We start from the raw sequence: 12,772 nt of genomic DNA on the forward strand, positions 1-12,772 counted from the left end.
TGCAAAAAACTATCCTGCACACATTTTACAAACTCCAACCCATCCAGCCCATTTACAGAATGTGTTTCCCAGTCTATGTGTGGAAAATTGAAATCTCCCACAATCACTACCTTGTGCTTACTACTAATATCTGCAATCTCCTTACATATTTGTTCTTCCAATTCTCGCTCCCCATTTGGCGGTCTATAATACATAAGTGTTGCTACCCCTTTCCCATTTCCCAGTTCCACCCAAATAGCCTCCCTAGACGAGCCCTCTAATCTATCCTGCCAAAGCACTGCTGTAATATCTTCCCTGATAAGCAATGCAACAGCTCCACCTCTTGCCCCTCCAATTTTACTTCGGAGTCACGTGAGTGACTACGTGAAGAACCCGCTTACGACGCATGAGTGTCATTACGCTACACGTATTCGAACTCGTCATTGCTGGAGGAAGGACGTTCCTCCCAAACGGCAGGGGTTGAACCTGCAACAGTAAGGTGAGGGAACGTCGTTTCTTTTACTTACCTTTTTTCTTTCTACAGAAGGCTGATGAGAACTGGCTGGGGAGAGTCTGCAGAACTGCAGGCAGCCAGCAACGGCCGGGGCACTGCTATCTCCCTTAAAACGGGAGCCGGTGCCGAATTCAGCTCCAGGAGCACGCCGACAGCGGTGGAGCATGTCTGGAGCAGTCTTTTCCGACGACTCGGACTACAGCCCCACGGACCTATACATGGGTCCGAGGCGCTGGAAGGAGCGAGAAAGCTGGCGGGGGAGAACCTGCAAAATTGCGGGCAGCCGGCAGCAGCAGCAGCAGCAAACGGCACGCTGATTTCCCGTAATGGGAACAGCTGTGCCCAATTTCGCTCCCGACTTCGCTCCCGCGCCGGCCCCGGCCGGTCGGGAGAGGAGCAGCCGCGAGCGACCAGTGCCCGTGTGCATGGGGGTCGGTTTGAGCGGCTGGAGGAGATGGCAAGCAGCCGCGAGCGACCAGTGCCCGTGAGCACCGGGGTCGGTTGGAGCGGCTGCAGCATGACCAGCAGCCGTGACGGCCGGTGCCCGTGAGCACCGAGGTCGGTTGTAGCGGCTGCAGCATGCAGGATAAAGAGCAGCCGGGAGCGGCCAGTGCCCGAGAGCATTGGAGCCGGTTGGACCGGCTGCAGGAGCAGTACCCCTTGTGGGGCTGCAGAGTGGAAATACTCCAAAGTGGCAAAGCCACAGTGGGCAACTAATAAGCCCCACAGCATTACTCCTTGTGGGGCGGCACAGAGTTTCTCACTCATCAGAGGGGAACACCGAGATTCAATCCTGGGCTGGCTGCAGGAGCTGGAACAGGAGCAGCTTCAGGAGCAGCCGTGACGGCCATTGCCCGTGAGCATTGGAGCCGGATGGAGTGGCTGCAGGAACTGCAGCATGAGCAGCCTCAGGAGTAACGGCTTCAGGAGCAGCCGCGATGGCCAGTGATCATGTGCATTGGAGCCGGTTGGGTGCCCGAGAGCATCGGGACCAGCTGGAGCGGCTGTTGGAGCATGTAAGTGGCAGCTCCATGAGATGGAGACTAGTCACAGAGGGGCAGCTAGTAAGTCCTACAGCAGTACCTCTTGTAGGGCTGCACAGTGTTCTCCCTCATCAGAGGGGAGTATAGGGGGTCAAGTTTGGGCTCCACTTGAACAGGGGAGCAGAACATACCCCTAGTACACTTAGGGTGCGGAAAACCTATGGGAAAACACTTACCATCAGGGAACTACAAAACCGGAATGTTCCCAGTATCAACCTAAACATGGTAGGGCAGGGAATTGAAACGAAAGAATGTTCTAAGTCCTAACAGATGAAAACCTGGAACCTCCCAACCTCCAAAATTAAAATTTGGAGGCATCTTATCTTAACAGGGAAAGATCTTCACATCGAGGGAACTCTGGGACACATTAAGGAACGTCTTAAAAACTACTTCCTGAGAAATGTGCTACCCTCATCAGACACCGGCACCTCAACGACCACGGAGGATGCCGAAATAGTAACTAACCTACTAATAGGAACCAGGGAGGTTGGTAGTGGATAACAGATCTATCTGTATGCACAGAATTATGCTACCGACACTTAAAATTCAGAAGTACAGGGGTATACCTTAGAATTCTTCATTCCATTACCCTCCAGTTCAGCATGTACCGAACTGAATGTTCATGCTTACAGGGAAAGAAACAACTAAAGCGCATACTGAACTACAGTGCCCATATATTATAGGACTTATGGAGGACATCCACACGAATCACAGGGATTCGTGTCCTAAATATCCTTCTCATAATTTAGAGGTGGTTGCCACTTCATCTTAGATTGACTAATTTGAATACTTCGTACTTTATATTCATTACAAATGGGAACCTTTGGTGCAACTAAGGGATTGATCCTAGGGTACTACATGGCAAGCATGGTATTAAAATACGCTTGCTATATAGGACTCATTGAAGGTGCCCACAGATGTATTTAACACAACAGATCGTCTGCGATCCACCGTTAACACACTTCACATGGCAGTAACTTTGCCGTAAGAAAGGGTACAGCCTTTATGGAGGCTTCCAGGGAACTAAACCAGCCATCAGACTGGTAGTAGAATAATTGGCATTAGGGGCTGTGTGACAGCCACATGATATCGGACCTTTACATAATCATAGTACAGAGCGCTACACGCGTCACTCAAGAAATTATGTGGGGGTCATTCTGACCGACTTATGAAACAACCAAACACAGTTATCCGTCTATGGAACCACATTCTGATGGGTCTTGGATTGGGATGCTACTAATTCCATCTCCAGCTGTGGGAGAGATGGAATGCTCAGGAGGCATCACTACTAACGTTGGGCATATATACCTGGGGAAGTGAGAGCTAGTCATGGCTTTAAGTCAAATTGTTTTGGGCTATATCACCAGTATGTTAATCTACAAACTGACAACACCACCGGGGTAGCATATGTCAACCATATGGGTAGAAACATATCGACACCATGTGACTATCTGGCCAACAATATTTGTGAATTGAATTGAATTGAATCCTTCTTGTCAATCAGACCTTTCGGGCTGAACGAGATGTTGTTGCCTGCAGTCATACATGTAATACTAGCAGCACACAATGGACACGGGCTGGCATCCGCCGCGGTGAGTTCACCGGGTACCTCCACACTGTGATGCAGGCAATAGTCTTAGAGTCACTGTCTCTATTAATCTGGATTAATAGCGTATCCAGATAGAGATTGGATATCAGCTTCCAACTACCAGGAAAACTGAATTTAGTGGCAGACAACAGGTCTAAAAACTCTGTATGGATGTTGGATAAAATATGTATTGCTGGAACAGCTGGTATGGAACACCAGATAACGACCTATTCACATCCATGCTCTTACCAGTTATCAAATTATGTTCTTGGGAGCCAGAACCTGGGGCAGTGGCTCAGATGTATCTTCGCTGATTGGGGGATCATTTATGCATCCCTCCCTTTTGCCTCATCAGTCGGTTATTTAGGAAGAAACTATAGACTTCACGTCTCGAATTTTGATAATACCTGATTGCCCTATGCAACCAGAGGTACTGGTGATATCAACATGGGTCAGAACCATACATCACCATCCATCATAGACCTAACTTACTGGGTCTTCCCGCAACAAGGGGAGTTACCCATCACTATTATATATTAACCTATTTATTTAGAGTTGGAAGCACCTCTTCTACACCTGGGACTGACGGACCGAATGTGGAATTATTTCAGCGGGTCACAGACAGTCCACCTAAACATCAGTACTTGGTATCATCTAGTAATGGGAAGTACTGTCACAACAACAATCATCACCCACAGATCTATGAACATCCCGTCTGTTCTGGAATTCCTGGCAAGCCTCCATTACGATGAGAGGCTCAGTCATAATGCCATCAACTGCGCCAGAGGTGCTCTGTCAATATACCTGTTGAAGGTGTTCAAAAGGGAACTGCAGATGCTGGAATGAAGGTACAGAGCGGCATTCTGTTGGGACAAACCCTGGTAAACAAACTCATGAGGGGCATTTTAAAATTAGTCCCCAAGAACCAGGTACTCCCAAATATGGGATGTGAGCATTGTACTGACCATGTTAAGAAACTGGTCTCCAGCTACAGCTCTGTTCCTACGGGAACTGACTATGAAAACAGTCATGCTGATGGTCCTGGTCACGCCACAAGGGCCCAGTCACCACAGAAAACAAGGTTGGACAACATGATTAATTCATCTGGAATTTATGGTTTACATCAGTGTAATAGTCATACAGAACAGACAGGGGTCAGCAGGCCCAAAAAACAGAAATCAGGGTCTACCCTACAGATGGTCGTCTCTGTATTATAACACACTTACTATCATACTTGAAGTATACTAAGATCATCAGAGGGGAGGAATGTCACTTTAATCAGCTACTAACAGCCATTTAAAACAGTGACAGTCCAGACCATCTCTGGATGGCTAAAATAAGTCCTAAATAGGCTGGAGTGGGAACTAGCATTTCAAATCTCACTCCACCAGGGCTGCAGCTACATTAGCAGCTATGAAGTTGGACGTACCAATGGACCAAATCCTCAAGACAGCAGGATGGCCAACGGAGGAATTTTCCAACGACTTTATAACAAACCAGTCATTGAACCTGAAACATTTACAGAAACAAATTTAAGTTCTGTAGTATAATAGACCCATAAATAGGGGCAATAATTGGTGTTCATAATTTTACTGTTGGATTACAATATCGTATTGATGTCTAATGTTGTTAACTCTACTCTCCCCAAAAATCAAGGCCGATGTGATGCATGGACTCGTTCCACGGCATGAAATCACAGAGCTTTAAAATCTTCACGTAGTCACTCACGTGACTCCGAAGTAAAATAGTAAGATTAAACGAGAACTTACCAGTTTGAAGTTTGATCCTTATTTTATGAGGAGGAACGTTGAGGGACTACGTGCCCTCCGCTCCCACCCTTGATCATAGTCTGAACTGGTATCTGTTGTCTAATCTTACTATGTTTAGTCATTATAGTTTTCTGTGATTCCACACCGCTGCTTTGAAGAATGACACGCATGCGTCGTAAGCGGGTTCTTCACGTAGTCCCTCAACGTTCCTCCTCATAAAATAAGGATCAAACTTCAAACTGGTAAGTTCTCGTTTAATCTTACTATTCTATCACACCTGAAGCAACGAAATCCTGGAATATTTAGTTTCATATCACAGCCCTCCTGCAACCATGTTTCACTGATCGCCACAACATCATACTTCCAGGTGTCAATCCAGGCTCTAAGTTCATCCACCTTTCTTACAATGCTCCTAGCATTAAAATATACACATTTAAGAAACCCACCCTCTCTTATTCTCTGTTTATTGTCTTTTTTTTCTCTCCCCCCAACATTTTGGGTCAGAGTGCTACCATTCTCTGCCTCCTGCCTCACACACTGACTGCTAGCTTTCCCAATTTGAGTCCCTCCCCCCAACCATACTAGTTTAAAGTCTCCCCAGTAGCCTTTGCAAATCTCCCCGCCAGGATATTGGTCCCCCTCGAGTTCAAGTGCAACCCGTCCCTTCTGTACAGGTCGCACCTTCCCCAAAAGAGATCCCAATGATCCAGAAACTTGAATCCATACCCAATGCACCAGTCCCTCATCCACTCATTTATCCTCCACCTCCTCCACTTCCGACGCACTGGAGGGCAATATACTGAAGCCAATTAACCAACAAACCCGCATGTCTTTGGGATGTGGGAGGAAACCGGAGCACCCGGAGGAAACCCACGCAGGGTCACAGGGAGAACGGGTAAAGTCCCCACTGACAGCAGCTCAGATTCAGATTCAGATTCAGATTCAACTTTAATTGTCATTGTCAGTGTACAGTACAGAGACAACGAAATGCATTTAGCATCTCCCTGGAAGAGCGACATAGAATATGATTTCAATAAATAAACCTATTTACATGCATACAGTCATAGTGTTTTTCCTGTGGGAGGAGTGTCCAGGGGGGGGGGGGGGATTGGCAGTCACCGAGGTACGTTGTTGAGTAGTTTGTCAGCCGCAGGGAAGAAGCTGTTCCTGGACCTGCTGGTTCGGCAACGGAGAGACCTGTAGCGCCTCCCGGATGGTAGGAGGGTAAACAGTCCATGGTTGGGGTGAGAGCAGTCCTTGGCGATGCTGAGCGCCCTCCGCAGACAACGCTTGCTTTGGACAGACTCAATGGAGGGGAGCGAGGAACCGGTGATGCGTTGGGCAATTTTCACCACCCTCTGCAGTGCTTTCCGGTCGGAGACAGAGCAGTTGCCATACCATACTGTGATACAGTTGGTAAGGATGCTCTCGATGGTGCAGCGGTAGAAGTTCACCAAGATCTGAGGAGACAGGTGGACCTCCTTCAGTCTCCTCAGGAAGAAGAGACGCTGGTGAGCCTTCTTGATCAGAGTTGAGGTATTGTGGGTCCAAGAAAGGTCATTTGAGATGTTGACCCCCAGGAACCTGAAGCTGGAAACACGTTCCACCTCCGTCCCGTTGATGTGGATGGGGGTGTGCGTGCCGCCCCTGGACTTCCTGAAGTTGAGGTCAGGATTGAACCTGGGTCTCTGGCGCAGTGAGGCAGCAGCTGTACCGGCTGCGCCATTGTGCAGCAAAGGGGCAGGTCTCTTTTCCCTCCAGGATCAAATGCTCTGTCGCAATTTGCCACAATGCAGTGGAGCCGTGTCAAACAGCACAATTTAAAGGTGCTCTTCAAATTCAAAAACAGATGCGATGTCACTACTCAAAGACAGGCTCGGACTCACCTGAGCCTCAGTTTCTGCCAAAGAACTGCCAGGAAGTTTAGGAGATGAGGCACACTGTTGCTCTCCATGGAGAATGCCATTGTTAATGATGGCGGACTCCACACAAAAACTAATAACACTGGGCTCGAGGTATATTTGGCTTTTGCACCATGCCCTCCATGCGTGTACATTGGTTTAGCATGACATAGTGTCATAGAGTCATAGGGTGATACAGCGTGGAAACAGGCCCTTCGACCCAACTTGCCCACACCGGCCAACATGTCCCAGCTACACTAGTCCCACCTGCCAGCATTTGGTCCACATCCCTCCAAACCTGTCCTATCCATGTACCTGTCCAACTGCTTCTGAAATGTTGGGATAGTCCTTGCCTCAACTACCTCCTCTGGCAGCTTGTTCCATAAGTCCACCACCCTTTGTGTGAAAAAGTTACCCCTCAGATTCATATTACATTTTTCCCCTTCACAAACCTATGTCCTCTGGTCCTCGATTCACCTACTCTGGGCAAGAAACTCTGTGCATCTATCTGATCTCATGATCTTATACACCTCTATAAGATCACGCCTCATCCTCCTGCGCTCCAAGGAATGGAGTCCCAGCCTACTCAACCTCTGCTTCTAGCTCAGACCAAGGGTTCCCAACCTGGGGTAAATTTGTTGATTCTGGATTTGTACATATTTTTTCTCATAGACTGACTGTGTTTGGTTCTGGTATACCGATATCTGTTTTTCATTAATTGTTCATAAATAAGTGAAATAACATTGTCATCTATACATAACTAAAGCTCTGACTTGTGCTCTTCCAGTTTGCGCGGTTTTTCTATTTGCGCAAAAACAGTACAGGATAGCGCTACGATTTTTCGCTGGCTTACTCAACGTTCTCCTGTGCTGCAAGTGCAACAAGTTTCCTTCCGATTGGAGGTATATTTTAAAAGTTGGCCAGGTTTAAACATTTTAGAAAACCACCCGTGCGCAGATCGAACTCCTCTCCTTCCAGTCAGCGCCGCGTGGATTAGTCTCTTCTCCTGTCTCTCTGCAGGATGGTCCGCCCCTTCCTGCGCCATCTCGTCTTTACTGGAGCTGAGGGATGCTGTGAGTGGCCAGCGGACATCTCCAACTGGACACACAGGGACCAGAAGCAGCCCGGCCCAGCCCGGCGCTGAGTCGGAGATGTCGCCAAACGGAAAGCGGTGAATCTGATCCCCGGCGGAGTAGAGCGTCCAGCGCCCGCTGTGAGTCCCAAACACACCACCATCACAACTCCCCGCAGCTCCAGCCCCTTCCCCCCTGGTCCCCCTCACTGGCTCCTGCCCCCTCCCCAGTGATACCCCCCCTCTCCCCCATGGCTTTTCCCCAGACCTTTTTCCGAGATCTCCCCTCACGCACCCCTCTCCCGCCCACACACCGGCGCGGCCCTAGCTGCTGGTGCTTCCGGTCCGATCCGAGGCCTGGCTCTGAGGATGCCGTCGGCTGATGCTCCTCGGGGCACGCTAGAAGGGAGAGGAGATTCAGGGGCGGGAGAGTGGGGGAGGAGAGGGGATAGAGGGAGAGGAGGGTAGAAGGGAGGGGAGAGGAGTTATGGAGGGAGGGAGTGACTGAGGGTAGGAGAAAGGAGTGGGAGAGGGAGAGAGAGGTGAGGGAGGGATTGGGGTAGGGGAGGAGGAGAGGGGAAAGAAGAGGGAGGGTGAAGAGGAGGGGGAGAGAATGCTTGGGATGAGGGGAAATGAGATGCGCCTGTGCAGTTGGGGGCTATGGGTGAGTGGTGGAATATTGCGTTGGGGGACCTAGCCTCCTGTGTGACAGGGACCCAACGGGCGTCTCCGTTCTAAATGGCTTACTCCTTATTCTTAAACTGTGGCCCCTGGTTCTGGACTTCCCCCAACATCGGGAACATGTTTCCTGCCTCTAGCGCGTCCAAGCCTTTAACAATCTTATATGTTTCATTTTACCTGGACCTGGAACAGAGACAGAATCACAGACGGATCTGTGCTGTTGAGGTCTAAGGTATACTTAGAATTGTGACTGTGCCCAAATGCAAGTTCTTCACTGTGATTAGGCTTACAGGACACGTCAAGACACGTATTTCTACAGTGTTCTCTCTGTGAAGGAGGGTTATTGTAGTTGAAACTGCTGCCTTAAAGGTCACTAGTACATAAACAAGCCTCGGGTGAATGTATCAACCAAAGATCCTATAGCAGAGATCTTTGGTATCAACATTGGAAGGACACCACACCCCTCGCCCCCTATAGTTCTGCAAACTCATCTAATTACGTTGTAAATAAATGTATATTGTAATTAATTTAAAAGATCTTTTATTTTAATTAATTTTAATAGTTTGCCGGTCTCAAGAACGACAACTGAAGTTTCAAACTGATCTTTATTCGAAAGTTCGGTTTTCAGTACACAGGTTCTCTAGACACGTCTGGCCACATCGGTGGTCAGTGCTGAACTGGCGCGCGAAAGCAAAACCGCGCAAAAACAAGCAGCCCCTCCCGAGTCACGTGACCGCGGCTTCCGAACGCCGGGTTCGATACCTGCGAGCGCCAGTAGGCGCCGCTACAATAGTAGAGAAAATTTGCCAGCCCGAACAGTGAATTCTTCCAAATTAATTCCAAATAACTAAAATTACAACAAAAAATGTTTTTAAATAAATAAAGTACTGTAAAGAAACATTAATTGATTTAGTTAACCTTTATTTTTCATATGAAAACAATTCTAGCGTTTATCAATCATAAACTTCATATTTTTCTGAAGGGATAGAGTATGTTTTGAAATTAATGAATCTTGGCCGGGATGAAGATTGGCTCACCGCCATTGATCCACAGCGAGCACTTTAATGTTTGTGAAATCCTCCCACGTAGTTTCTGCTATCTGGCCACAGGCGGGACGTCACACTTGGCAGCTGTCCCTCCTTCAGTCCCTGACAGCTGGCAGCAATGTTGGCAGCTCTGGAAGGCGCAGGGACTCCCTATTGCCATGCCTTAATATTTTCCGGGGAAAGCCCTTTCACAACAAGGGCTCTTCCACCCACCCACAGAAATGAAAGTCACATACTCACTTTCTATGATCACACCTCCCCGCAACCCGGATGATATCATAATATACACATGAAACATAATCCTCATCAGTTTGTTTTTCTTTCTGTGTGATACCATAGCAATTAGTATTAAACTGGAGGCAATGATTACAAACCATCCATGAACAGTTTTGGTGGTGACTAAGCATTGTGAATGCCATTCTCAATGCACCATTGTAGTCATTTTAGGTTGAACTGGCAAATGGTTTTAAGCCTATAGTTTAGTTTAAGTTTGTAATGCCCAGAGGCCCTTTTGTGCTTCAATTTACAAGTGCAACAAAACAGCAATCAAATTCAAAATTCATGTTGTATCAGACCACCAAACAGCAGGAGAGGTTGGGGATAGCATCAAGCAGGAAATTAGGGATGTGTGTCGCAAAGGTACAGCGGTTATCATGTTTAAGAAGGAACTGCAGATGCTGGAAAAATCGAAGGTAGACAAAAATGCTGGAGAAACTCAGCCAATGAGGCAGCATCTATGGAGAGAAGGAATAGGTGACGTTTCGGGTCGAGACCCTTCGTCAGACTGATGTCGGGGGGGGGGGCGGGAAAAACAAAGGAAGAGGCGGAAACAGTGGGCTTGTGGGAGAGCTGGGGAGGGGGAGGGGGAGGGGAAGGAGAAGGAAAGCAAGGACTATCTGAAACTACCCAAGCGAAATATGAGGTGTTGTTCCTCCAATTTGCGCTGGGCCTCACTCTGGAGCTGCGGGATATAGAGGAGACCCTGGTGAGAGCCTCATCTATAATAAAAGAGGGGAACCCCTGTTCCCTAAAGAATGAGGACATCTCCGATGCCCTGGTCTGGAACAACTCATCCTGGGTGCAGATGCCGTGTTGACGGAGGAATTGGGAGTAGGGGGATAGAGTCCTTACATGAAGCAGGATGGGAGAAATTTAGAACTCAACAGATGAGGACAAAGGGGTTAATTAAGAGGGGGGGGGGGGGGAAAGAGCATGAAAGAAAGCTTGCGGGGAATATAAAAACTGATTGTAAAAAATTCTTTAGGTATGTAAAAAGGAAAAGAATACTGAAGATGAATGTAAGTCCCTTAGTCAGAGACAGGTGAATTTATAATGGAAGACAAGGAAATGGCAGAACAGTTAAACAAATACTTTGGTTCTGTCTTCACTAAGGAAGACACAAATAATCCCCCGGAAATACTAGGGGACCGATGAACTATTGGGAGGGAGGAACTGAAGGGAATCCACATTGGTGAGAAAATGGTGTTAGGTAAACTGTTGGGACTGAAGGCAGATAAATCCCCAGGGCCTGATGGTCTGCATTCCAGAGTACTCACGGAGGTGGCCCTAGAAAGGTTCCACAATAAACCAGAAGAAAGCTTTTTACGTACTGCTTGATTGAATTAGGAAGACTAGTTTCAGTGTAGGAATTTTACTGTAATTGATACAAACTGGGATGTAACAGTCAGGCCATGAGGTCACAGAGGTTGCTATGACCTGGTGGCACTGAGGGACATTGCCTACTCAGTTTAAATGGCAGCGACGTGCAGAAATCTTGATTCATGGTTAATTTGGAAAGGGATCTTGACTGACAGTGAAACTGTTTGTTGGCAAGTACGATTTGATGAAAAATACTTGAACACAATTGGTGATCGACCCGTGCTTAAAAGAGTCTCTAAAGAATACATTGATATTTGACAGGATCTATTCCATAATTAATCATTTTCTGACCTGAAGTGTCATGTGACAAGCCTTTATTGATGTATAACTCTAATCTGAAACTGGTAAGTTTCCTGTCTAACACCAAGCAACCGATGGATTGATTTGGTTTTGATTGTGAATTGACTTGGGCACAAATAGGGAAGACAATTTGTCATCATTTCATCAGATGGACCCTTGATGGAGCTGTTTCAGTCTGATAAATGACTGATCGCAATCAATGGTCAATTTAGAGTCACCACAAATTACTAATTAATAATCTGGTCATCTGAAGTAAAAAATACATTTATGAACAAGGCAACCATGGAATGGGGAAAAGGGTACTTCACACTCAGGGCGCACACCAAATTATAGACCGGAGTCTGCTATTATATTGGATTGTGGAGCGAGAAGTTAAATGGGGAAGTTGCCATTCCTAGTCTTTGATGCCAAGCGGTAACACTAAAGTGACACCATAAAACTGTGACAAAGTGCAGGAAGGTTCTCAGCGTAGAAGAAGAATATACGTTTTATTGGACTTTAATCATCCAAATGAAGATAGGAACGCAGCAGCGTTGCATGAAATATGTGGTCAAAAATGGGTGAGAAGCAGGGAAGGGAGTGGAATGGGAAAAGTACATCATGGTCAAATGTCTATACAAACCGGCAAATGGCTTAGATCCAACATTTAAAAATATGGGTGTAGCTTTAAGGTGAGAGGCGCAAAGTTCGAAAGGGATGTGTGTGGTAAGTTTTTATGCCTAGAGTGGAGGTCCTAGAGCACGCTGCAAGGGGTGGTGGTGGAGGCAGATAGGGTAGTGACATTTCAGAGGTTTTTAGATAGGCACATTGTATGCAGGGAATGGGGAGATGTGGAGAGGAGAGGAGATTAGTTTAACTTGGCTTCATGCTTAGAATGGTCATTGTGGGCCGAAGGGCTGTTTCTTGTGCTGTACTGTTCTATATTCTATGTGACATGCATTGAAATACAAATACAAATGTCTGCAAGGAGACAGACAACACACCAAAGGCTGACAAAGTAAGTCAAGAACACCTGGGCAAATGGATTTCAATGTGGACACGTGGGAAATCATCTAGTTTTGAACAAAGAAAATGATTTTTTTTTAGATGGTGAGAAATACAAAACCGCAGAGGAGTAAAGTGATTTGGGAGTCCAAATATACAAGTCATTAATTGTGGTAAACAAGGATTAAAAAATCATGAAGGCCAATTTACCAAATAGCTTAATCTCAAGGGAAATA

The sequence above is a fragment of the Amblyraja radiata genome, chromosome 27, assembly GCF_010909765.2.
Source record: "Amblyraja radiata isolate CabotCenter1 chromosome 27, sAmbRad1.1.pri, whole genome shotgun sequence".
Lineage (NCBI taxonomy): Eukaryota > Metazoa > Chordata > Chondrichthyes > Rajiformes > Rajidae > Amblyraja > Amblyraja radiata.